Raw genomic sequence first — 22,767 nt, 5'->3', positions numbered from 1 at the left:
TCGTCGATCTCTTTGCTAGCCTTATTTCTGTGGAATCTGAGAACAGATATTAAGGATCCCTTTGAAGACTATAGGGCCAAAGGAAATATCCTCCGATAACAAAGAGAAAGAAGCTTTCTGAGAAACTTCTTTGTGTTCTCTGACATCATCTCACAGAGTTACAGTTTCCCCTCAAGAAGCCTTTCGCTAAGACAGTTCTTGTGGAATTGGCAAAGTGATATTTGGTAGCCCATAGAGGGCTAAGGTGAAAAAGGAAATATCCTCAGATGAAATCTGGAAAGAATCTTTCTGAGAAACTGCTCTGTGATGTGTGACTTCCACTCACAGTGTTAGATTTGTATTTCGTGGATCTCTTTGCGAGCCTTATTTCTGTGGAGTCTGAGAACAGATATTTCGGATCCCTTTGAAGACTACAGGGCCAAAGGAAATATCCTCCGATAACAAAGAGAAAGAAGCTTTCTGAGAAACATCTTTGTGTTCTGTGAAATCATCTCACAGAGTTACAGCTTTCCCCTCAACAAGCCTTTTGCTAAGACAGTTCTTGTGTAATTGGCAAAGTGATATTTGGAAGCCCAGAGGGGTCTATGGTGAATAAGGAAATATCCTCAGATGAAATGTGGAAAGAAGCTTTCTGAGAAACTGCTCTATGATGTGTGACTTCCACTCAAAGAGTTACATCTGCATTTCGTGGATCTCTTTGCTAGCCTTATTTCTGTGGAATCTGAGAACAGATATTTCGGATCCCTTTGAAGACTATAGGGCCAAAGGAAATATCCTCCGATAACAAAGAGAAAGAAGCTTTCTCAGAAACTTCTTTGTGTTCTGTGAAATCATCTCACAGAGTTACAGCTTTCCCCTCTAGAAGCCTTTCGCTAAGACAGTTCTTGTGGAATTGGCAAAGTGATATTTGGAAACCCATAGAGGGCTATGGTGAAAAAGGAAATATCCTCAGATGAAATCTGGAAAGAAGCTTTCTGAGAAACTGCTCTGTGATGTGTGACTTCCACTCCCAGAGTTACAACTGTATTTCGTGGATCTCTTTGCTAGCCTTATTTCTGTGGAATCTGAGAACAGATATTTCGGATCCCTTTGAAGACTATAGGGCCAAAGGAAATATCCTCCGATAACAAAGAGAAAGAAGCTTTCTGAGAAACTTCTTTGTGTTCGCTGACATCATCTCACAGAGTTACAGCTTTCCCCTCAAGAAGCCTTTCGCTAAGACAGTTCTTGGGGAATTGGAAAAGTGATATTTGGTAGCCCAAAGAGGGGTATGGTGAAAAAGGAAATATCCTCAGATGAAATCTGGAAAGAAGCTTTCTGAAAAACTGCTCTGTGATGTGTGACTTCCACTCACAGAGTTACATCTGTATTTCGTGGATCTCTTTGCTAGCCTTATTTCTGTGGAATCTGAGAACAGATATTTCGGATCCCTTTGAAGACTATAGGGCCAAAGGAAATATCCTCCGATAACAAAGAGAAAGAAGCTTTCTGAGAAACTTCTTTGTGTTCTGTGAAATCATCTCAGAGATTTACAGCTTTCCCCTCAAGAAGCCTTTCGCTAAGACAGTTCTTGTGGAATTGCCAAAGTGATATTTGTAAGCCCATAGAGGGCTATGGTGAAAAAGGAAATATCCTCAGATGAAATCTGGAAAGAAGCCTTCTGAGAAACTGCTTAGTGTTCTGTTAATTCATCTCACAGAGTTACATCTGTATTTCGTGGATCTCGTTGCTAGCCTTATTCCTGTGGAATCTGAGAACAGATATTTCGGATCCCTTTGAAGACTATAGGGCCAAAGGAAATATCCTCCGATAGCAAAGGGAAAGAAGCTTTCTGAGAAACTTCTTTGTGTTCTGTGAAATCATCTCACAGAGTTACAGCTTTCCCCTCAAGAAGCCTTTCACTAAGACAGTTCTTGTGGAATTGGCAAAGAGATATTTCGAAGCCCAAAGAGGGCTATGGTGAAAAAGGAAATATCGTCAGATGAAATCTGAAAAGAAGCTTTCTGAGAAACTGCTCTGTGATGTGTGACTTCCACTCACAGAGTTACATCTGTATTTCGTGCATCTCTTTGCGAGCCTTATTTCTGTGGAATCTGAGAACAGATATTTCGGATCCCTTTGAAGACTATAGGGCCAAAGGAAATATCCTCCGATAACAAAGAGAAAGAGGCTTTCTGAGAAACTTCTTTGTGTTCTGTGAAATCATCTCACAGAGTTACAGCTTTCCCCTCAAGAAGCCTTTCGCTAAGACAGTTCTTGTGGAATTGGCAAAGTGACATTTGGAAGCCCATAGGGGCTATGGTGAAAAAGGAAATATCCTCAGATGAATTATGGAAAGAAACTATCTGAGAAACTGCTCTGTGATGTGTGACTTCCATTCACAGAGATACGTCTGTATTTCGTGGATCTCTTTGCTAGCCTTATTTCTGTGGAAGCTGAGAACAGATATTTCGGATCCATTGAAGACTATAGGGCCAAAGGAAATATCCTCCGATAACAAAGAGAAAGAAGCTTTCTGAGAAACTTCTTTGTGTTCGCTGACATCATCTCACAGAGTTACAGCTTTCCCCTCAAGAAGCCTTTCGCTAAGACAGTTCTTGAGGAATTGGAAAAGTGATATTTGGTAGCCCAAAGAGGGGTATGGTGAAAAAGGAAATATCCTCAGATGAAATCTGGAAAGAAGCTTTCTGAAAAACTGCTCTGTTATGTGTGACTTCCACTCACAGAGTTACATCTGTATTTCGTGGATCTCTTTGCTAGCCTTATTTCTGTGGAATCTGAGAACAGATATTTCGGATCCCTTTGAAGACTATAGGGCCAAAGGAAATATCCTCCGATAACAAAGAGAAGGAAGCTTTCTGAGAAACTTCTTTGTGTTCTGTGAAATCATCTCACAGAGTTACAGCTTTCCCCTAAAGAAGCCTTTCGCTAAGACAGTTCATGTGGAATTGGCAAAGTGATATTTGGAAGCCCATAGAGGGCTATGGTGAAAAAGGAAATATCCTGGGATGAAATCTGTAAAGAAGCTTTCTGAGAAACTGCTCTGTGATGTGTGACTTACACTCACGGATTTACATATGTATTTCGTGAATTTCTTTGCAAGCCTTATTTCTGTGGAATCTGAGAACAGATATTTCGCATCCCTTTGAAGACTATAGGGCCAAAGGAAATACCCTCCGATAACAAAGAGAAAGAAGCTTTCTGAGAAACTACTTTGTGTTCTGTGAAATCATCTCACAGAGTTACAGCTTTCCCCTCAAGAAGCCTTTCGCTAAGACAGTTCTAATGGAATTGGCAAAGTGATATTTGGAAGCCCATAGAGGGCTATGGTGAAAAAGGAAATATTCTCAGATAAAATCTGGAAAGAAGCTTTCTGAGAAACTGCTTAGTGTTCTGTTATTTCATCTCGCAGAGTTACATCTGTATTTCGTCGATCTCTTTGCTAGCCTTATTTCTGTGGAATCTGAGAACAGATATTTCGGATCCCTTTGAAGACTATAGGGCCAAAGGAAATATCCTCCGATAACAAAGAGAAAGAAGCTTTCTGAGAAACTTCTTTGTGTTCTCTGACATCATCTCACAGAGTTACAGTTTCCCCTCAAGAAGCCTTTCGCTAAGACAGTTCTTGTGGAATGGGCAAAGTGATATTTGGTAGCCCATAGAGGGCTAAGGTGAAAAAGGAAATATCCTCAGATGAAATCTGGAAAGAATCTTTCTGAGAAACTGCTCTGTGATGTGTGACTTCCACTCACAGTGTTAGATTTGTATTTCGTGGATCTCTTTGCGAGCCTTATTTCTGTGGAGTCTGAGAACTGATATTTCGGATCCCTTTGAAGACTATAGGGCCAAAGGAAATATCCTCCGATAACAAAGAGAAAGAAGCTTTCTGAGAAACTTCTTTGTGTTCTGTGAAATCATCTCAGAGATTTACAGCTTTCCCCTCAAGAAGCCTTTCGCTAAGACAGTTCTTGTGGAATTGCCAAAGTGATATTTGTAAGCCCATAGAGGGCTATGGTGAAAAAGGAAATATCCTCAGATGAAATCTGGAAAGAAGCCTTCTGAGAAACTGCTTAGTGTTCTGTTAATTCATCTCACAGAGTTACATCTGTATTTCGTGGATCTCGTTGCTAGCCTTATTCCTGTGGAATCTGAGAACAGATATTTCGGATCCCTTTGAAGACTATAGGGCCAAAGGAAATATCCTCCGATAGCAAAGGGAAAGAAGCTTTCTGAGAAACTTCTTTGTGTTCTGTGAAATCATCTCACAGAGTTACAGCTTTCCCCTCAAGAAGCCTTTCACTAAGACAGTTCTTGTGGAATTGGCAAAGAGATATTTCGAAGCCCAAAGAGGGCTATGGTGAAAAAGGAAATATCGTCAGATGAAATCTGAAAAGAAGCTTTCTGAGAAACTGCTCTGTGATGTGTGACTTCCACTCACAGAGTTACATCTGTATTTCGTGGATCTCTTTGCGAGCCTTATTTCTGTGGAATCTGAGAACAGATATTTCGGATCCCTTTATAGACTATAGGGCCAAAGGAAATATCCTCCGATAACAAAGAGAAAGAGGCTTTCTGAGAAACTTCTTTGTGTTCTGTGAAATCATCTCACAGAGTTACAGCATTCCCCTCAAGAAGCCTTTCGCTAAGACAGTTCTTGTGGAATTGGCAAAGTGACATTTGGAAGCCCATAGGGGCTATGGTGAAAAAGGAAATATCCTCAGATGAATTATGGAAAGAAACTATCTGAGAAACTGCTCTGTGATGTGTGACTTCCATTCACAGAGATACGTCTGTATTTCGTGGATCTCTTTGCTAGCCTTATTTCTGTGGAAGCTGAGAACAGATATTTCGGATCCATTGAAGACTATAGGGCCCAAGGAAATATCCTACGATAACAAAGAGAAAGAAGCTTTCTGAGAAACTTCTTTGTGTTCTGTGAAATCATCTCACAGAGTTACAGCATTCCCCTCAAGAAGCCTTTCGCTAAGACAGTTCTAGTGGAATTGGTAAAGTGATATTTGGAAGTCCATAGAGGGCTATGGTGAAAAAGGAAATATCCTCAGATAAAATCTGGAAAGAAGCTTTCGGAGAAACTGCTTAGTGTTCTGTTAATTCATCTCGCAGAGTTACATCTGTATTTCGTGGATCTCTTTGCTAGCCTTATTTCTGTGGAGTCTGAGAACAGATATTTCGGATCCCTTTGAAGACTATAGGGCCAAAGGAAATATCCTCCGATAACAAAGAGAAAGAAGCTTTCTGAGAAACATCTTTGTGTTCTGTGAAATCATCTCACAGAGTTACAGCTTTCCCCTCAACAAGCCTTTTGCTAAGACAGTTCCTGTGTAATTGGCAAAGTGATATTTGGAAGCCCAGAGGGGGCTATGGTGAATAAGGAAATATCCTCAGATGAAATGTGGAAAGAAGCTTTCTGAGAAACTGCTCTATGATGTGTGACTTCCACTCAAAGAGTTACATCTGTATTTCGTGGATCTCTTTGCTAGCCTTATTTCTGTGGAATCTGAGAACAGATATTTCGGATCCCTTTGAAGACTATAGGGCCAAAGGAAATATCCTCCGATAACAAAGAGAAAGAAGCTTTCTGAGAAACTTCTTTGTGTTCTGTGAAATCATCTCACAGAGTTACAGCTTTCCCCTCTAGAAGCCTTTCGCTAAGACAGTTCTTGTGGAATTGGCAAAGTGATATTTGGAAACCCATAGAGGGCTATGGTGAAAAAGGAAATATCCACAGATGAAATCTGGAAAGAAGCTTTCTGAGAAACTGCTCTGTGATGTGTGACTTCCACTCACAGTGTTACAACTGTATTTCGTGGATCTCTTTGCTAGCCTTATTTCTGTGGAATCTGAGAACAGATATTTCGGATCCCTTTGAAGACTATAGGGCCAAAGGAAATATCCTCCGATAACAAAGAGAAAGAAGCTTTCTGAGAAACTTCTTTGTGTTCGCTGACATCACCTCACAGAGTTACAGCTTTCCCCTCAAGAAGCCTTTCGCTAAGACAGTTCTTGGGGAATTGGAAAAGTGATATTTGGTAGCCCAAAGAGGGGTATGGTGAAAAAGGAAATATCCTCAGATGAAATCTGGAAAGAAGCTTTCTGAAAAACTGCTCTGTTATGTGTGACTTCCACTCACAGAGTTACATCTGTATTTCGTGGATCTCTTTGCTAGCCTTATTTCAGTGGAATCTGAGAACAGATATTTCGGATCCCTTTGAAGACTATAGGGCCAAAGGAAATATCCTCCGATAACAAAGAGAAGGAAGCTTTCTGAGAAACTTCTTTGTGTTCTGTGAAATCATCTCAGAGATTTACAGCTTTCCCCTCTAGAAGCCTTTCGCTAAGACAGTTCTTGTGGAATTGCCAAAGTGATATTTGTAAGCCCATGGAGGGCTATGGTGAAAAAGGAAATATCCTCAGATGAAATCTGGAAAGAAGCCTTCTGAGAAACTGCTTAGTGTTCTGTTAATTCATCTCAGAGAGTTACATCTGTATTTCGTGGATCTCTTTGCTAGCCTTATTTCTGTGGAGTCTGAGAACAGATATTTCGGATCCCTTTGAAGACTATAGGGCCAAAGGAAATATCCTCCGATAACAAAGAGAAAGAAGCTTTCTGAGAAACATCTTTGTGTTCTGTGAAATCATCTCACAGAGTTACAGCTTTCCCCTCAACAAGCCTTTTGCTAAGACAGTTCTTGTGTAATTGGCAAAGTGATATTTGGAAGCCCAGAGGGGGCTATGGTGAATAAGGAAATATCCTCAGATGAAATGTGGAAAGAAGCTTTCTGAGAAACTGCTCTATGATGTGTGACTTCCACTCAAAGAGTTACATCTGTATTTCGTGGATCTCTTTGCTAGCCTTATTTCTGTGGAATCTGAGAACAGATATTTCGGATCCCTTTGAAGACTATAGGGCCAAAGGAAATATCCTCCGATAACAAAGAGAAAGAAGCTTTCTGAGAAAATTCTTTGTGTTCGCTGACATCATCTCACAGAGTTACAGCTTTCCCCTCAAGAAGCCTTTCGCTAAGACAGTTCTTGGGGAATTGGAAAAGTGATATTTGGTAGCCCAAAGAGGGGTATGGTGAAAAAGGAAATATCCTCAGATGAAATCTGGAAAGAAGCTTTCTGAGAAACTGCTCTGTGATGTGTGACTTACACTCACGGATTTACATATGTATTTCGTGAATTTCTTTGCAAGCCTTATTTCTGTGGAATCTGAGAACAGATATTTCGCATCCCTTTGAAGACTATAGGGCCAAAGGAAATACCCTCTGATAACAAAGAGAAAGAAGCTTTCTGAGAAACTACTTTGTGTTCTGTGAAATCATCTCACAGAGTTACAGCTTTCCCCTCAAGAAGCCTTTCGCTAAGACAGTTCTTGTGGAATTGGCAAAGTGATATTTGGAAGCCCATAGAGGGCTATGGTGAAAAAGGAAATATCCTCAGATGAAATCTGGAAAGAAGCTTTCTGAGAAACTACTCTGTGAAGTGTGTCTTCCACTCACAGAGTTACATCTGTATTTCGTGGATCTCTTTGCTAGCCTTATTTCTGTGGAATCTGAGAATAGATATTTCGGATCCCTTTGAAGACTACAGGGCAAAAGGAAATATCCTCCGATAACAAAGAGAATGAAGCTTTCTGAGAAACTTCTTTGTGTTCTGTGAAATCATCTGACAGAGTTACAGCTTTGCCCTCAAGAATCTTTTCGCTAAGACAGTTCTTGTGGAATTGGGAAAGTGATATTTGGAAGCCCATAGAGGGCTATGGTGAAAAAGGAAATATCCTCAGATGAAATCTGGAAAGAAGCTTTCTGAGAAACTGCTCTGTGATGTGTGACTTCCACTCACAGAGTTACATCTGTATTTCGTGGATCTCTTTGCTAGCCTTATTTCTGTGGAATCTGAGAACAGATATTTCGGATCCCTTTGAAGACTGTAGGGCCAAAGGAAATATCCTCCGATAACAAAGAGAAAGAAGCTTTCTGAGAAACTTCTTTGTGCTCTGTGAAATCATCTCACAGAGTTACAGCTTTCCCCTCAAGAAGCCTTTCCCTAAGACAGTTCTTGTGTAATTGGCAAAGTGATATTTGGAAGCCCATAGGGGCTATGGTGAAAAAGGAAATATCCTCAGATGAATTCTGTAAAGAAACTATCTGAGAAACTGCTCTGTGATGTGTGACTTCCATTTACAGAGATACGTCTGTATTTCGTGGATCTCTTTGCTAGCCTTATTTCTGTGGAAGCTGAGAACAGATATTTCGGATCCCTTTGAAGACTATAGGGCCAAAGGAAATATCCTCCGATAACAAAGAGAAAGAAGCTTTCTGAGAAACTTCTTTGTGCTCTGTGAAATCATCTCACAGAGTTACAGCTTTCCCCTCAAGAAGCCTTTCGCTAAGACAGTTCTTGTGGTATTGGCAAAGTGATATTTGGAAGCCCATAGAGGGCTATGGTGAAAAAGGAAATATCCTCAGATAAAATCTGGAAAGAAGCTTTCTGAGAAACTGCTTAGTGTTCTGTTAATTCATCTCGCAGAGTTACATCTGTATTTCGTGGATCTCTTTGCTAGCCTTATTTCTGTGGAATCTGAGAACAGATATTTCGGATCCCTTTGAAGACTATAGGGCCAAAGGAAATATCCTCCGATAACAAAGAGAAAGAAGCTTTCTGAGAAACTTCTTGGTGTTCTGTGAAATCACCTCACAGAGTTACAGCTTTCCCCTCAAGAAGCCTTTCGATTAGACAGTTCTTGTGGAATTGGCAAAGTGATATTTGGTAGCCCATAGAGGGCTATGGTGAAAAAGGAAATATCCTCAGATGAAATATGGAAAGAAGCTTTCTGAGAAACTGCTCTGTGATGTGTGACTTCCACTCACAGAGTTACATCTGTATTTCGTGGATGTATTTGCGAGCTTTATTTCTGTGGAATCTGAGAACAGATATTTCGGATCCCTTTGAAGACTATAGGGCCAAAGGAAATATCCTCCGATAACAAAGAGAAAGAAGCTTTCGGGGAAACTTCTTTGTGTTCTGTGAAATCATCTCACAGAGTTACAGCTTTCCCCTCAAGAAGCCTTTCGCTAAGACAGTTCTTGTGGAATTGTCAAAGTGATATTTGGAAGCCCGTAGAGGGCTATGGTGAAAAAGGAAATATCCTCAGATGAAATCTGGAAAGAAGCTTTCTGAGAAACTGCTTAGTGTTCTCTTCATTCATCTCACAGAGTTACATCTGTATTTCGTGGATCTCTTTGCTAGCCTTATTTCTGTGGAATCTGAGAACAGATATTTAGGATCCCTTTGAAGAATATAGGGCCAAAGGAAATATCCTCCGATAACAAAGGGAAAGAAGCTTTCTGAGAAACTGCTCTGTGACGTGTGACTTCCACTCACAGAGTTACATCTGTATTTAGTGGATTTCCTTGCTAGCCTTATTTCTGTGAAATCTGAGTACAGATATTTCGGATCCCTTTGAAGACTATAGGGCCAAAGGAAATATCCGCCAATAACAAAGAGAAAGAAGCTTTCTGAGAAACTACTTTGTATTCTGTGAAATCATCTCACAGAGTTACAGCTTTCCCTTCAAGAAGCCTTTCGCTAACACAGTTCTTGTGGAATTGGCAAAGTGATATTTGGAAGCCCATAGAGGGCTATGGGGAAAAGGGAAATATCTTCAGATGAAATCTGGAAAGAAACTTTCTGAGAAACTGCTTAGTGTTCTGTTCATTCATCTCACAGAGTTACATCTGTATTTCGTGGATCTCTTTGATAGCCTTATTTCTGTGGACTCTGAGAACAGATATTTCGGATCCCTTTGAAGACTATAGGGCCAAAGGAAATATCCTCCGATAACAAAGAGAAAGAAGCTTTCTGAGAAACTTCTTTGTGTTCTGTGAAAACATCTCACAGAGTTACAGCTTTCTTCTCAAGAAGCTTTTCGCTAAGACAGTTCTTGTGGAATTTGCAAGGTGATATTTGGAAGCCCATAGAGGGCTATGGTGAAAAAGGAAATATCCTCAGATGAAATCTGGAAAGAAGCTTTCTGAGAAACTGCTCTGTGATGTGGGACTTCCACTCACAGAGTTACACCTTTATTTCGTGGATCTCTTTCCTAGCCTTATTTCTGTGGAATCTGAGAACAGATATTTCGGATCCCTATGAAGACTATAGGGCCAAAGGAAATATCCTCCGTTAACAAAGAGAAAGAAGCTTTCTGAGAAACTTCTTTGTGTTCTGTGAAATCATCTCACAGAGTTACAGCTTTCCCCTCAAGAAGCCTTTCGCTAAGAGAGTTCTTGTGGAATTGGCAAAGTGATAGTTGGAAGCCCGTAGAGGGCTATGGTGAAAAAGGAAATATCCTCAGATGAAATCTGGAAAGAAGCTTTCTGAGAAACTGCTCTGTGACGTGTGACTTCCACTCACAGAGTTACATCTGTAGTTCGTGGATCTCTTTGCTAGCCTTTTTTCTGTGGATTCTGAGAACAGATATTTCGGATCCCTTTGAAAACTATAGGGCCAAAGGAAATATCCTCCGATAACAAAGAGAAAGAAGCTTTCTGAGAAACTTCTTTGTGTTCTGCGAAATCATCTCACAGAGTTACAGCTTTCCCCTCAAGAAACCTTTCGCTAAGAGAGTTCTTGTGGAATTGGCAAAGTGATATTTGGAAGCCCTTAGAGGGCTATGGTGAAAAATGAAATATCCTCAGATGAAATCTGGAAAGAAGCTTTCTGAGAAACTGCTTAGTGTTCTGTTCATTCATCTCTCAGAGTTACATCTGTATTTCGTGGATCTCTTTGCTAGCCTTATTTCTGTGGAATCTGAGAACAGATATTTCGGATCCCTTTGAAGACTATAGGGCCAAAGGGAATATCCTCCGATAACAAAGAGAAAGAAGCATTCTGAGAAACTTCTTTGTGTTCTGTGAAATCACTCACAGAGTTACAGCTTTCCATTGAAGAAGCCTTTCACTATGACAGTTCTTGTGGAATTGGCAAAGTGATATTTGGAAGCCCATAGAGGGCTATGGTGAAAAAGGAAATATCCTCAGATGAAATCTGGAAAGAAGCTTTCTGAGAAACTGCTTAATGTTCTGTTCATTCATCTCACAGAGTTACATGTGTATTTCATGGATCTCTTTGCTAGCCTTATTTCTGTGGAATCTGAGAACAGATATTTCGGATCCCTTTGAAGACTATAGGGCCATAGGAAATATCCTCCGATAACAAAGAGAAAGAAGCTTTCTGAGAAACTTCTTTGTGTTCTGTGAAATCATGTCACAGAGTTCCAGCTTTCCCCTCAAGAAGCCTTTCGCTAAGACAGTTCTTGTGGAATTGGCAAAGTGATATTTGGTAGCCCATAGAGGGCTATGGTGAAAAAGGAAATATCCTCAGATGAAATATGGAAAGAAGCTTTCTGAGAAACTGCTCTGTGATGTGTGACTTCCACTCACAGAGTTACATCTGTATTTCGTGGATCTCTTTGCGAGCTTTATTTCTGTGGAATCTGAGAACAGATATTTCGGATCCCTTTGAAGACTATAGGGCCAAAGGAAATATCCTACGATAACAAAGAGAAAGAAGCTTTCTGAGACACTTCTTTGTGTTCTGTGAAATCATCTCACAGAGTTACAGCTTTCCCCTAAAGAAGCCTTTCGCTAAGACAGTTCTTGTGGAATTGGCAAAGTGATATTTGGAAGCCCATAGAGGGCTATGTTGAATAAGGAAATATCCTCAGATGAAATCTGTAAAGAAGCTTTCTGAGAAACTGCTCTGAGATGTGTGACTTCCACTCACAAAGTTACATCTGTATTTCGTTGATCTCTTTGCTAGCCTTATATATGTGGAATCTGAGAACAGATATTTCGGATCCCTTTGAAGACTATAGGGCCAAAGGAAATATCCTCCGATAACAAAGAGAAAGAAGCTTTCTGAGAAACTTCTTTGTGTTCTGTGAAATCATCTGACAGAGTTACAGCTTTGCCCTCAAGAATCGTTACGCTAAGACAGTTTTTGTGTAACTGGCAAAGTGATATTTGGAAGCCCATAGAGGGCTATGGTGAAAAAGGGAATATCCTGAGACGAAATCTGGAAATAAGCTTTCTGAGAAACTGCTCTGAGATGTGTGACTTCCACTCACAGAGTTACATCTGTATTTCGTGGATCTCTTTGCGAGCCTTATTTCTGTGGAATCTGAGAACAGATATTTCGGATCCCTTTGAAGACTATAGGGCCAAAGGAAATATCCTCCGATAACAAAGAGAAAGAAGCTTTCTGAGAAACTTCTTTGTGTTCTGTGAAATCATCTCACAGAGTTACAGCTTTCCCCTCAAGAAGCCTTTCGCTAAGACAGTTCTAGTGGAATTGGCAAAGTGATATTTGGAAGCCCATAGAGGGCTATGGTGAAATAGGAAATATCCTCAGATAAAATCTGGAAAGAAGCTTTCTGAGAAACTGCTTAGTGTTCTGTTAATTCATCTCGCAGAGTTACATCTGTATTTCGTGGATCTCATTGCTAGCCTTATTTCTGTGGAATCTGAGAACAGATATTTCGGATCCCTTTGAAGACTATAGGGCCAAAGGAAATATCCTCCGATAACAAAGAGAAAGAAGCTTTCTGAGACACTTCTTGGTGTTCTGTGAAATCACCTCACAGAGTTACAGCTTTCCCCTCAAGAAGCCTTTCGATAAGACAGTTCTTGTGGAATTGGCAAAGTGATATTTGGTAGCCCATAGAGGGCTATGGTGAAAAAGGAAATATCCTCAGATGAAATATGGAAAGAAGCTTTCTGAGAAACTGCTCTGTGATGTGTGACTTACACTCACAGAGTTACATCTGTATTTCGTGGATGTATTTGCGAGCTTTATTTCTGTGGAATCTGAGAACAGATATTTCGGATCCCTTTGAAGACTATAAGGCCAAAGGAAATATCCTCCGATAACAAAGAGAAAGAAGCTTTCGGGGAAACTTCTTTGTGTTCTGTGAAATCATCTCACAGAGTTACAGCTTTCCCCTCAAGAAGCCTTTCGCTAAGACAGTTCTTGTGGAATTGTCAAAGTGATATTTGGAAGCCCGTAGAGGGCTATGGTGAAAAAGGAAATATCCTCAGATGAAATCTGGAAAGAAGCTTTCTGAGAAACTGCTTAGTGTTCTCTTCATTCATCTCACAGAGTTACATCTGTATTTCGTGGATCTCTTTGCTAGCCTTATTTCTGTGGAATCTGAGAACAGATATTTAGGATCCCTTTGAAGAATATAGGGCCAAAGGAAATATCCTCCGATAACAAAGGGAAAGAAGCTTTCTGAGAAACTGCAGTGTGACGTCTGACTTCCACTCACAGAGTTACATCTGTATTTAGTGGATTTCCTTGCTAGCCTTATTTCTGTGAAATCTGAGTACAGATATTTCGGATCCCTTTGAAGACTATAGGGCCAAAGGAAATATCCGCCAATAACAAAGAGAAAGAAGCTTTCTGAGAAACTACTTTGTATTCTGTGAAATCATCTCACAGAGTTACAGCTTTCCCTTCAAGAAGCCTTTCGCTAACACAGTTCTTGTGGAATTGGCAAAGTGATATTTGGAAGCCCATAGAGGGCTATGGGGAAAAGGGAAATATCTTCAGATGAAATCTGGAAAGAAACTTTCTGAGAAACTGCTTAGTGTTCTGTTCATTCATCTCACAGAGTTACATCTGTATTTCGTGGATCTCTTTGATAGCCTTATTTCTGTGGACTCTGAGAACAGATATTTCGGATCCCTTTGAAGACTATAGGGCCAAAGGAAATATCCTCCGATAACAAAGAGAAAGAAGCTTTCTGAGAAACTTCTTTGTGTTCTGTGAAAACATCTCACAGAGTTACAGCTTTCTTCTCAAGAAGCTTTTCGCTAAGACAGTTCTTGTGGAATTTGCAAGGTGATATTTGGAAGCCCATAGAGGGCTATGGTGAAAAAGGAAATATCCTCAGATGAAATCTGGAAAGAAGCTTTCTGAGAAACTGCTCTGTGATGTGGGACTTCCACTCACAGAGTTACACCTTTATTTCGTGGATCTCTTTCCTAGCCTTATTTCTGTGGAATCTGAGAACAGATATTTCGGATCCCTATGAAGACTATAGGGCCAAAGGAAATATCCTCCGTTAACAAAGAGAAAGAAGCTTTCTGAGAAACTTCTTTGTGTTCTGTGAAATCATCTCACAGAGTTACAGCTTTCCCCTCAAGAAGCCTTTCGCTAAGAGAGTTCTTGTGGAATTGGCAAAGTGATAGTTGGAAGCCCGTAGAGGGCTATGGTGAAAAAGGAAATATCCTCAGATGAAATCTGGAAAGAAGCTTTCTGAGAAACTGCTCTGTGACGTGTGACTTCCACTCACAGAGTTACATCTGTAGTTCGTGGATCTCTTTGCTAGCCTTTTTTCTGTGGAATCTGAGAACAGATATTTCGGATCCCTTTGAAAACTATAGGGCCAAAGGAAATATCCTCCGATAACAAAGAGAAAGAAGCTTTCTGAGAAACTTCTTTGTGTTCTGCGAAATCATCTCACAGAGTTACAGCTTTCCCCTCAAGAAACCTTTCGCTAAGAGAGTTCTTGTGGAATTGGCAAAGTGATATTTGGAAGCCCTTAGAGGGCTATGGTGAAAAATGAAATATCCTCAGATGAAATCTGGAAAGAAGCTTTCTGAGAAACTGCTTAGTGTTCTGTTCATTCATCTCTCAGAGTTACATCTGTATTTCGTGGATCTCTTTGCTAGCCTTATTTCTGTGGAATCTGAGAACAGATATTTCGGATCCCTTTGAAGACTATAGGGCCAAAGGGAATATCCTCCGATAACAAAGAGAAAGAAGCATTCTGAGAAACTTCTTTGTGTTCTGTGAAATCACTCACAGAGTTACAGCTTTCCATTGAAGAAGCCTTTCACTATGACAGTTCTTGTGGAATTGGCAAAGTGATATTTGGAAGCCCATAGAGGGCTATGGTGAAAAAGGAAATATCCTCAGATGAAATCTGGAAAGAAGCTTTCTGAGAAACTGCTTAATGTTCTGTTCATTCATCTCACAGAGTTACATGTGTATTTCATGGATCTCTTTGCTAGCCTTATTTCTGTGGAATCTGAGAACAGATATTTCGGATCCCTTTGAAGACTATAGGGCCATAGGAAATATCCTCCGATAACAAAGAGAAAGAAGCTTTCTGAGAAACTTCTTTGTGTTCTGTGAAATCATGTCACAGAGTTCCAGCTTTCCCCTCAAGAAGCCTTTCGCTAAGACAGTTCTTGTGGAATTGGCAAAGTGATATTTGGTAGCCCATAGAGGGCTATGGTGAAAAAGGAAATATCCTCAGATGAAATATGGAAAGAAGCTTTCTGAGAAACTGCTCTGTGATGTGTGACTTCCACTCACAGAGTTACATCTGTATTTCGTGGATCTCTTTGCGAGCTTTATTTCTGTGGAATCTGAGAACAGATATTTCGGATCCCTTTGAAGACTATAGGGCCAAAGGAAATATCCTACGATAACAAAGAGAAAGAAGCTTTCTGAGACACTTCTTTGTGTTCTGTGAAATCATCTCACAGAGTTACAGCTTTCCCCTAAAGAAGCCTTTCGCTAAGACAGTTCTTGTGGAATTGGCAAAGTGATATTTGGAAGCCCATAGAGGGCTATGTTGAATAAGGAAATATCCTCAGATGAAATCTGTAAAGAAGCTTTCTGAGAAACTGCTCTGAGATGTGTGACTTCCACTCACAAAGTTACATCTGTATTTCGTTGATCTCTTTGCTAGCCTTATATATGTGGAATCTGAGAACAGATATTTCGGATCCCTTTGAAGACTATAGGGCCAAAGGAAATATCCTCCGATAACAAAGAGAAAGAAGCTTTCTGAGAAACTTCTTTGTGTTCTGTGAAATCATCTGACAGAGTTACAGCTTTGCCCTCAAGAATCGTTTCGCTAAGACAGTTTTTGTGTAACTGGCAAAGTGATATTTGGAAGCCCATAGAGGGCTATGGTGAAAAAGGGAATATCCTGAGACGAAATCTGGAAATAAGCTTTCTGAGAAACTGCTCTGAGATGTGTGACTTCCACTCACAGAGTTACATCTGTATTTCGTGGATCTCTTTGCGAGCCTTATTTCTGTGGAATCTGAGAACAGATATTTCGGATCCCTTTGAAGACTATAGGGCCAAAGGAAATATCCTCCGATAACAAAGAGAAAGAAGCTTTCTGAGAAACTTCTTTGTGTTCTGTGAAATCATCTCACAGAGTTACAGCTTTCCCCTCAAGAAGCCTTTCGCTAAGACAGTTCTAGTGGAAATGGCAAAGTGATATTTGGAAGCCCATAGAGGGCTATGGTGAAATAGGAAATATCCTCAGATAAAATCTGGAAAGAAGCTTTCTGAGAAACTGCTTAGTGTTCTGTTAATTCATCTCGCAGAGTTACATCTGTATTTCGTGGATCTCATTGCTAGCCTTATTTCTGTGGAATCTGAGAACAGATATTTCGGATCCCTTTGAAGACTATAGGGCCAAAGGAAATATCCTCCGATAACAAAGAGAAAGAAGCTTTCTGAGAAACTTCTTTGTGTTCTCTGACATCATATCACAGAGTTACAGCTTTCCCCTCAAGAAGCCTTTCGCTAAGACAGTTCTTGTGGAATTGGCAAAGTGATATTTGGTAGCCCATAGAGGGCTATGGTGAAAAAGGAAATATCCTCAGATGAAATATGGAAAGAAGCTTTCTGAGAAACTGCTCTGTGATGTGTGACTTCCACTCACAGAGTTACATCTGTATTTCGTGGATCTCTTTGCGAGCTTTATTTCTGTGGAATCTGAGAACAGATATTTCGGATCCCTTTGAAGACTATAGGGCCAAAGGAAATATCCTCCGATAACAAAGAGAAAGAAGCTTTCTGAGAAACATCTTTGTGTTCTGTGAAATCATCTCACAGAGTTACAGCTTTCCCCTCAACAAGCCTTTTGCTAGGACAGTTCTTGTGTAATTGGCAAAGTGATATTTGGAAGCCCAGAGGGGGCTATTGTGAATAAGGAAATATCCTCAGATGAAATGTGGAAAGAAGGCTTCTGAGAAACTGCTCTGTGATGTGTGACTTCCACTCAAAGAGTTACATCTGTATTTCGTGGATCTCTTTGCTAGCCTTATTTCTGTGGAATCTGAGAACAGATATTTCGGATCCCTTTGAAGACTATAGGGCCAAAGGAAATATCCTCCGATAACAAAGAGAAAGAAGCTTTCTGAGAAACTTCTTTGTTTTCTGTGAAATCATCTGACAGAGTTACAGCTTTGCCCTCAAGAATCGTTTCGCTAAGACAGTTTTTGTGTAATTGGCAAAGTGATATTTGGAAGCCCATAGAGGGCTATGGTGAAAAAGGGAATATCCTGAGACGAAATCTGGAAAGAAGCTTTCTGAGAAACTGCTTAGTGTTCTGTTAATTCATCTCGCAGAGTTACATCTGTATTTCGTGGATCTCTTTGCTAGCCTTATTTCTGTGTAATCTGAGAACAGATATTTCGGATCCCTTTGAAGACTATAGGGCCAAAGGAAATATCCTCCGATAACAAAGAGAAAGTAGCTTTCTGAGAAACTTCTTTGTGTTCTCTGACATCATCTCACAGAGTTACAGCTTTCCCCTCAAGAAGCCTTTCCCTAAGACAGTTCTTGTGGAATTGGCAAAGTGATATTTGGTAGCCCATAGAGGGCTATGGTGAAAAAGGAAATATCCTCAGATGGAATCTGGAAAGAAGCTTTCTGAGAAACTGCTCTGTGATGTGTGACTTCCACTCACAGAGTTACATCTGTATTTCGTGGATCTCTTTGCGAGCTTTACTTCTGTGGAATCTGAGAACAGATATTTCGGATCCCTTTGAAGACTATAGGGCCCAAGGAAATATCCTCCGATAACAAAGAGAAAGAAGATTTCTGAGAAACGTCTTTGTGTTCTGTGAAATCATCTCACAGAGTTTCAGCTTTCCCTCAAGAAGACTTTCGCTAAGACAGTTCTTGTGGAATTGGCAAAGTGATATTTGGAAGCCCATAGAGGGCTATGGTGAAAAACGAAATAACCTCAGATGAAATCTGGAAAGAAGCTTTCTGAGAAACTGCTCTGTGATGTGTGACTTCCACTCACAGCGTTACATCTGTATTTCTTGGATCTCTTTGCTAGCTTTATTTCTGTGGAATCTGAGAACAGATATTTCGGATCCCTTTGAAGACTTTAGGGCCAAAGGAAATATCCTCCGATAACAAAGAGAAAGAAGCTTTCTGAGAAACTTCTTTGTGTTCTGTGAAATCATCTCACAGAGTTACAGCTTTAACCTCAAGAAGCCTTTCGCTAAGACAGTTCTTGTGGAATTGGCAAAGTGATATTTGGAAGCCCATGGGGGTCTATGGTGAAAAAGGAAATATCCTCAGATGAAATCTGGAAAGAAGCTTTCTGAGAAACTGCTCTGTGATGTTTGACTTCCACACACAGAGTTACATCTGTATTTCGTGGATCTCTTTGCTAGCCTTATTTCTGTGGAATCTGAGTACAGATATTTCGGATCCCTTTGAAGACTATAGGGCCAAAGGAAATATCCTCCGATAACAAAGAGAAAGAAGATTTCTGAGAAACTCCTTTGTGTTCTGTGAAATCATCTCACAGAGTTACAGCTTTCCCCTCAACAAGCCTTTTGCTAAGACAGTTCTTGTGTAATTGGCAAAGTGATATTTGGAAGCCCAAATGGGGCTGTGGTGAATAAGGAAATATCCTCAGATGAAATGTGGAAAGAAGCTTTCTGAGAAACTGCTCTGTGATGTGTGACTTCCACTCAAAGAGTTACATCTGTATTTCGTGGATCTCTTTGCTAGCCTTATTTCTGTGGACTCTGAGAACAGATATTTCGGATCCCTTTGAAGACTATAGGGCCAAAGGAAATATCCTCCGATAACAAAGAGAAAGAAGCTTTCTGAGAAACTTCTTTGTGTTCTGTGAAATCATCTCACAGAGTTACAGCTTTCCCCTCAAGAAGCCTTTCGCTAAGACAGTTCTTGTGGAATTGTCAAAGTGACATTTGGAATCCCATAGGGGCTATGGTGAAAAAGGAAATATCCTCAGATGAATTATGGAAAGAAACTATCTGAGAAACTGCTCTGTGATGTGTGACTTCCATTCACAGAGATACGTCTGTATTTCGTGGATCTCTCTGCTAGCCTTATTTCTGTGGAAGCTGAGAACAGATATTTCGGATCCCTTTGAAGACTATAGGGCCAAAGGAAATATCCTCCGATAACAAAGAGAAAGAAGGTTTTGAGAAACTTCGGTGTGTTCTGTGAAATCATCTCACAGAGATACAGCTTTCCCCTCAAGAAGCCTTTCGCTAAGACAGTTCTTGTGGAATAGGAAAAGTGATATTTGGAAGCGCTTAGAGGGCCATGGTGAAAAAGGAAATATCCTCAGATGAAATCTGGAAAGAAGCTTTCTGAGAAACTGCTGTGTGATGTGTGACTTCCACTCACAGCGCTACATCTGTATTTCGTGGATCTCTTTGCTAGCTTTATTTCTGTGGAATCTGAGAACAGATATTTCGGATCCCTTTGAAGACTATAGGGCCAAAGGAAATATCCTCCGATAACAAAGAGAAAGAAGCTTTCTGAGAAACTTCTCTGTGTTCTGTGAAATCATCTCACAGAGTTCAGCTTTCCCCTCAAGAAGCCTGACGCTAAGACAGTTCTTGTGGAATTGGCAAAGTGATATTTGGAAGCCCTTAGAGGGCTATGGTGAAAAAGGAAGTATCCTCAGATGAAATCTGGAAAGAAGCTTTCTGAGAAACTGCCCTGTGATGTGTGACTTCCACTCACAGAGTTACATCTGTGTTTCGTGGATCTCTTTGCTAGCCTTATTTCTCTGGAATCTGAGAACAGATATTTCGGATCCCTTTGAAGTCTATAGGGCCAAAGGAAATATCCTCCGATAACAAAGAGAAAGAAGCTTTCTGAGAAACTTCTTTGTGTTCTGTGAAATCATCTCACAGAGTTACAGCTTTAACCTCAAGAAGCCTTTCGCTAAGACAGTTCTTGTGGAATTGGCAAAGTGATATTTGGAAGCCCAAGGGGGGGCATGGTGAAAAAGGAAATATCCTCAGATGAAATCTGGAAAGAAGCTTTCTGAGAAACTGCTCTGTGATGTTTGACTTCCACACACAGAGTTACATCTGTATTTCGTGGATCTCTTTGCTAGCCTTATTTCTGTGGAATCTGAGTACAGATATTTCGGATCCCTTTGAAGACTATAAGGCCAAAGGAAATATCCTCCGATAACAAAGAGAAAGAAGATTTCTGAGAAACTCCTTTGCGTTCTGTGAAATCATCTCACAGAGTTACAGCTTTCCCCTCAACAAGTCTTTTGCTAAGACAGTTCTTGTGTAATTGGCAAAGTGATATTTGGAAGCCCAAATGGGGCTGTGGTGAATAAGGAAATATCCTCAGATGAAATGTGGAAAGAAGCTTTCTGAGAAACTGCTCTGTGATGTGTGACTTCCACTCAAAGAGTTACATCTGTATTTCGTGGATCTCTTTGCTAGCCTTATTTCTGTGGAATCTGAGAACAGATATTTCGGATCCCTTTGAAGACTATAGGGCCAAAGGAAATATCCTCCGATAACAAAGAGAAAGAAGCTTTCTGAGAAACTTCTTTGTGTTCTGTGAAATCATCTCACAGAGTTACAGCTTTCCCCTCAAGAAGCCTTTCGCTAAGACAGTTCTTGTGGAATTGGCAAAGTGACATTTGGAAGCCCATAGGGGCTATGGTGAAAAAGGAAATATCCTCAGATGAATTATGGAAAGAAACTATCTGAGAAACTGCTCTGTGATGTGTGACTTCCATTCACAGAGATACGTCTGTATTTCGTGGATCTCTTTGCCAGCCTTATTTCTGTGGAAGCTGAGAACAGATATTTCGGATCCCTTTGAAGACTATAGGGCCAAAGGAAATATCCTCCGATAACAAAGAGAAAGAAGCTTTCTGAGAAACTTCTTTGTGTTCTGTGAAATCATCTCACACAGTTACAGCTTTACCCTCAAGAAGCCTTTCGCTAAGACAGTTCTTGTGGAATTGGCAAAGTGATATTTGGAAGCCCATAGAGGGCTATGGTGAAAAAGGAAATATCCTCAGATAAAATCTGGAAAGAAGCTTTCTGAGAAACTGCTTAGTGTTCTGTTAATTCATCTCGCAGAGTTACATCTCTATTTCGTGGATCTCTTTGCTAGCCTTATTTCTGTGGAATCTGAGAACAGATATTTCTGATCCCTTTGAAGACTATAGGGCCGAAGGAAATATCCTCCGATAACAAAGAGAAAGAAGCTTTCTGAGAAACTTCTTTGTGTTCGCTGACATCATCTCACAGAGTTACAGCTTTCCCCTCAAGAAGCCTTTCGCTAAGACAGTTCTTGTGGAATTGGCAAAGTGATATTTGGTAGCCCAAAGAGGGGTATGGTGAAAAAGGAAATATCCTCAGATGAAATCTGGAAAGAAGCTTTCTGAAAAACTGCTCTGTGATGTGTGACTTCCACTCACAGAGTTACATCTGTATTTCGTGGATCTCTTTGCAAGCCTTATTTCTGTGGAATCTGAGAACAGATATTTCGGATCCCTTTGAAGACTATAGGGCCAAAGGAAATATCCTCCGATAACAAAGAGAAAGAAGCTTTCTGAGAAACTTCTTTGGGTTCTGTGAAATCATCTCACAGAGTTACAGCTTTAACTTCAAGAAGCCTTTCGCTAAGACAGTTCTTGTGGAATTGGCAAAGTGATATTTGGAAGCCCATGGGGGGCTACGGTGAAAAAGGAAATATCCTCAGATGAAATCTGGAAAGAAGCTTTCTGAGAAACTGCTCTGTGTTGTGTGACTTCCACTCACAGAGTTACAACTGTATTTCGTTTATCTCTTAGCTAGCCTTATTTCTGTGGACTCTGAGAACAGATATTTCGGATCCCTTTGAAGACTATAGGGCCAAAGGAAATATCCTCCGATAACAAAGAGAAAGAAGCTTTCTTAGAAACTTCTTTGTGTTCTGTGAAATCATCTCACAGAGTTACAGCTTTCCCCTCAAGAAGCCTTTCGCTAAGACAGTTCTTGTGGAATTGGCAAAGTGACATTTGAAGCCCATAGGGGCTATGGTGAAAAAGGAAATATCCTCAGATGAATTATGGAAAGAAACTATCTGAGAAACTGCTCTGTGATGTGTGACTTCCATTCACAGAGATACGTCTGTATTTCGTGGATCTCTTTGCTAGCCTTATTTCTGTGGAAGCTGAGAACAGATATTTCGGATCCCTTTGAAGACTATAGGGCCAAAGGAAATATCCTCCGATAACAAAGAGAAAGAAGCTTTCTGAGAAACTTCTTTGTGTTCTGTGAAATCATCTCACAGAGTTACAGCTTTTCCCAGAAGAAGCCTTTCGCTAAGACAGTTCTTGTGGAATTGGCAAAGTGATATTTGGAAGCCCATAGAGGGTTATGGTGAAAAAGGAAATATCCTCAGATGAAATCTGGAAAGAAACTTTCTGAGAAACTGCTTAGTGTTCTGTTAAGTCATCTCACAGAGTTACATCTGTATCTCGTGGATCTCTTTGCTAGCCTTATTTCTGTGGAATCTGAGAACAGATATTTCGGATCCCTTTGAAGACTATAGGGCCGAAGGAAATATCCTCCGATAACAAAGAGAAAGAAGCTTTCTGAGAAACTTCTTTGTGTTCTGTGAAAT

Source organism: Macaca mulatta, chromosome 8 (genome assembly GCF_049350105.2).
Source record: "Macaca mulatta isolate MMU2019108-1 chromosome 8, T2T-MMU8v2.0, whole genome shotgun sequence".
NCBI lineage: Eukaryota > Metazoa > Chordata > Mammalia > Primates > Cercopithecidae > Macaca > Macaca mulatta.
The sequence above is the reverse complement of the archived record's forward strand: the minus strand, read 5'-3'. Positions refer to the sequence as shown.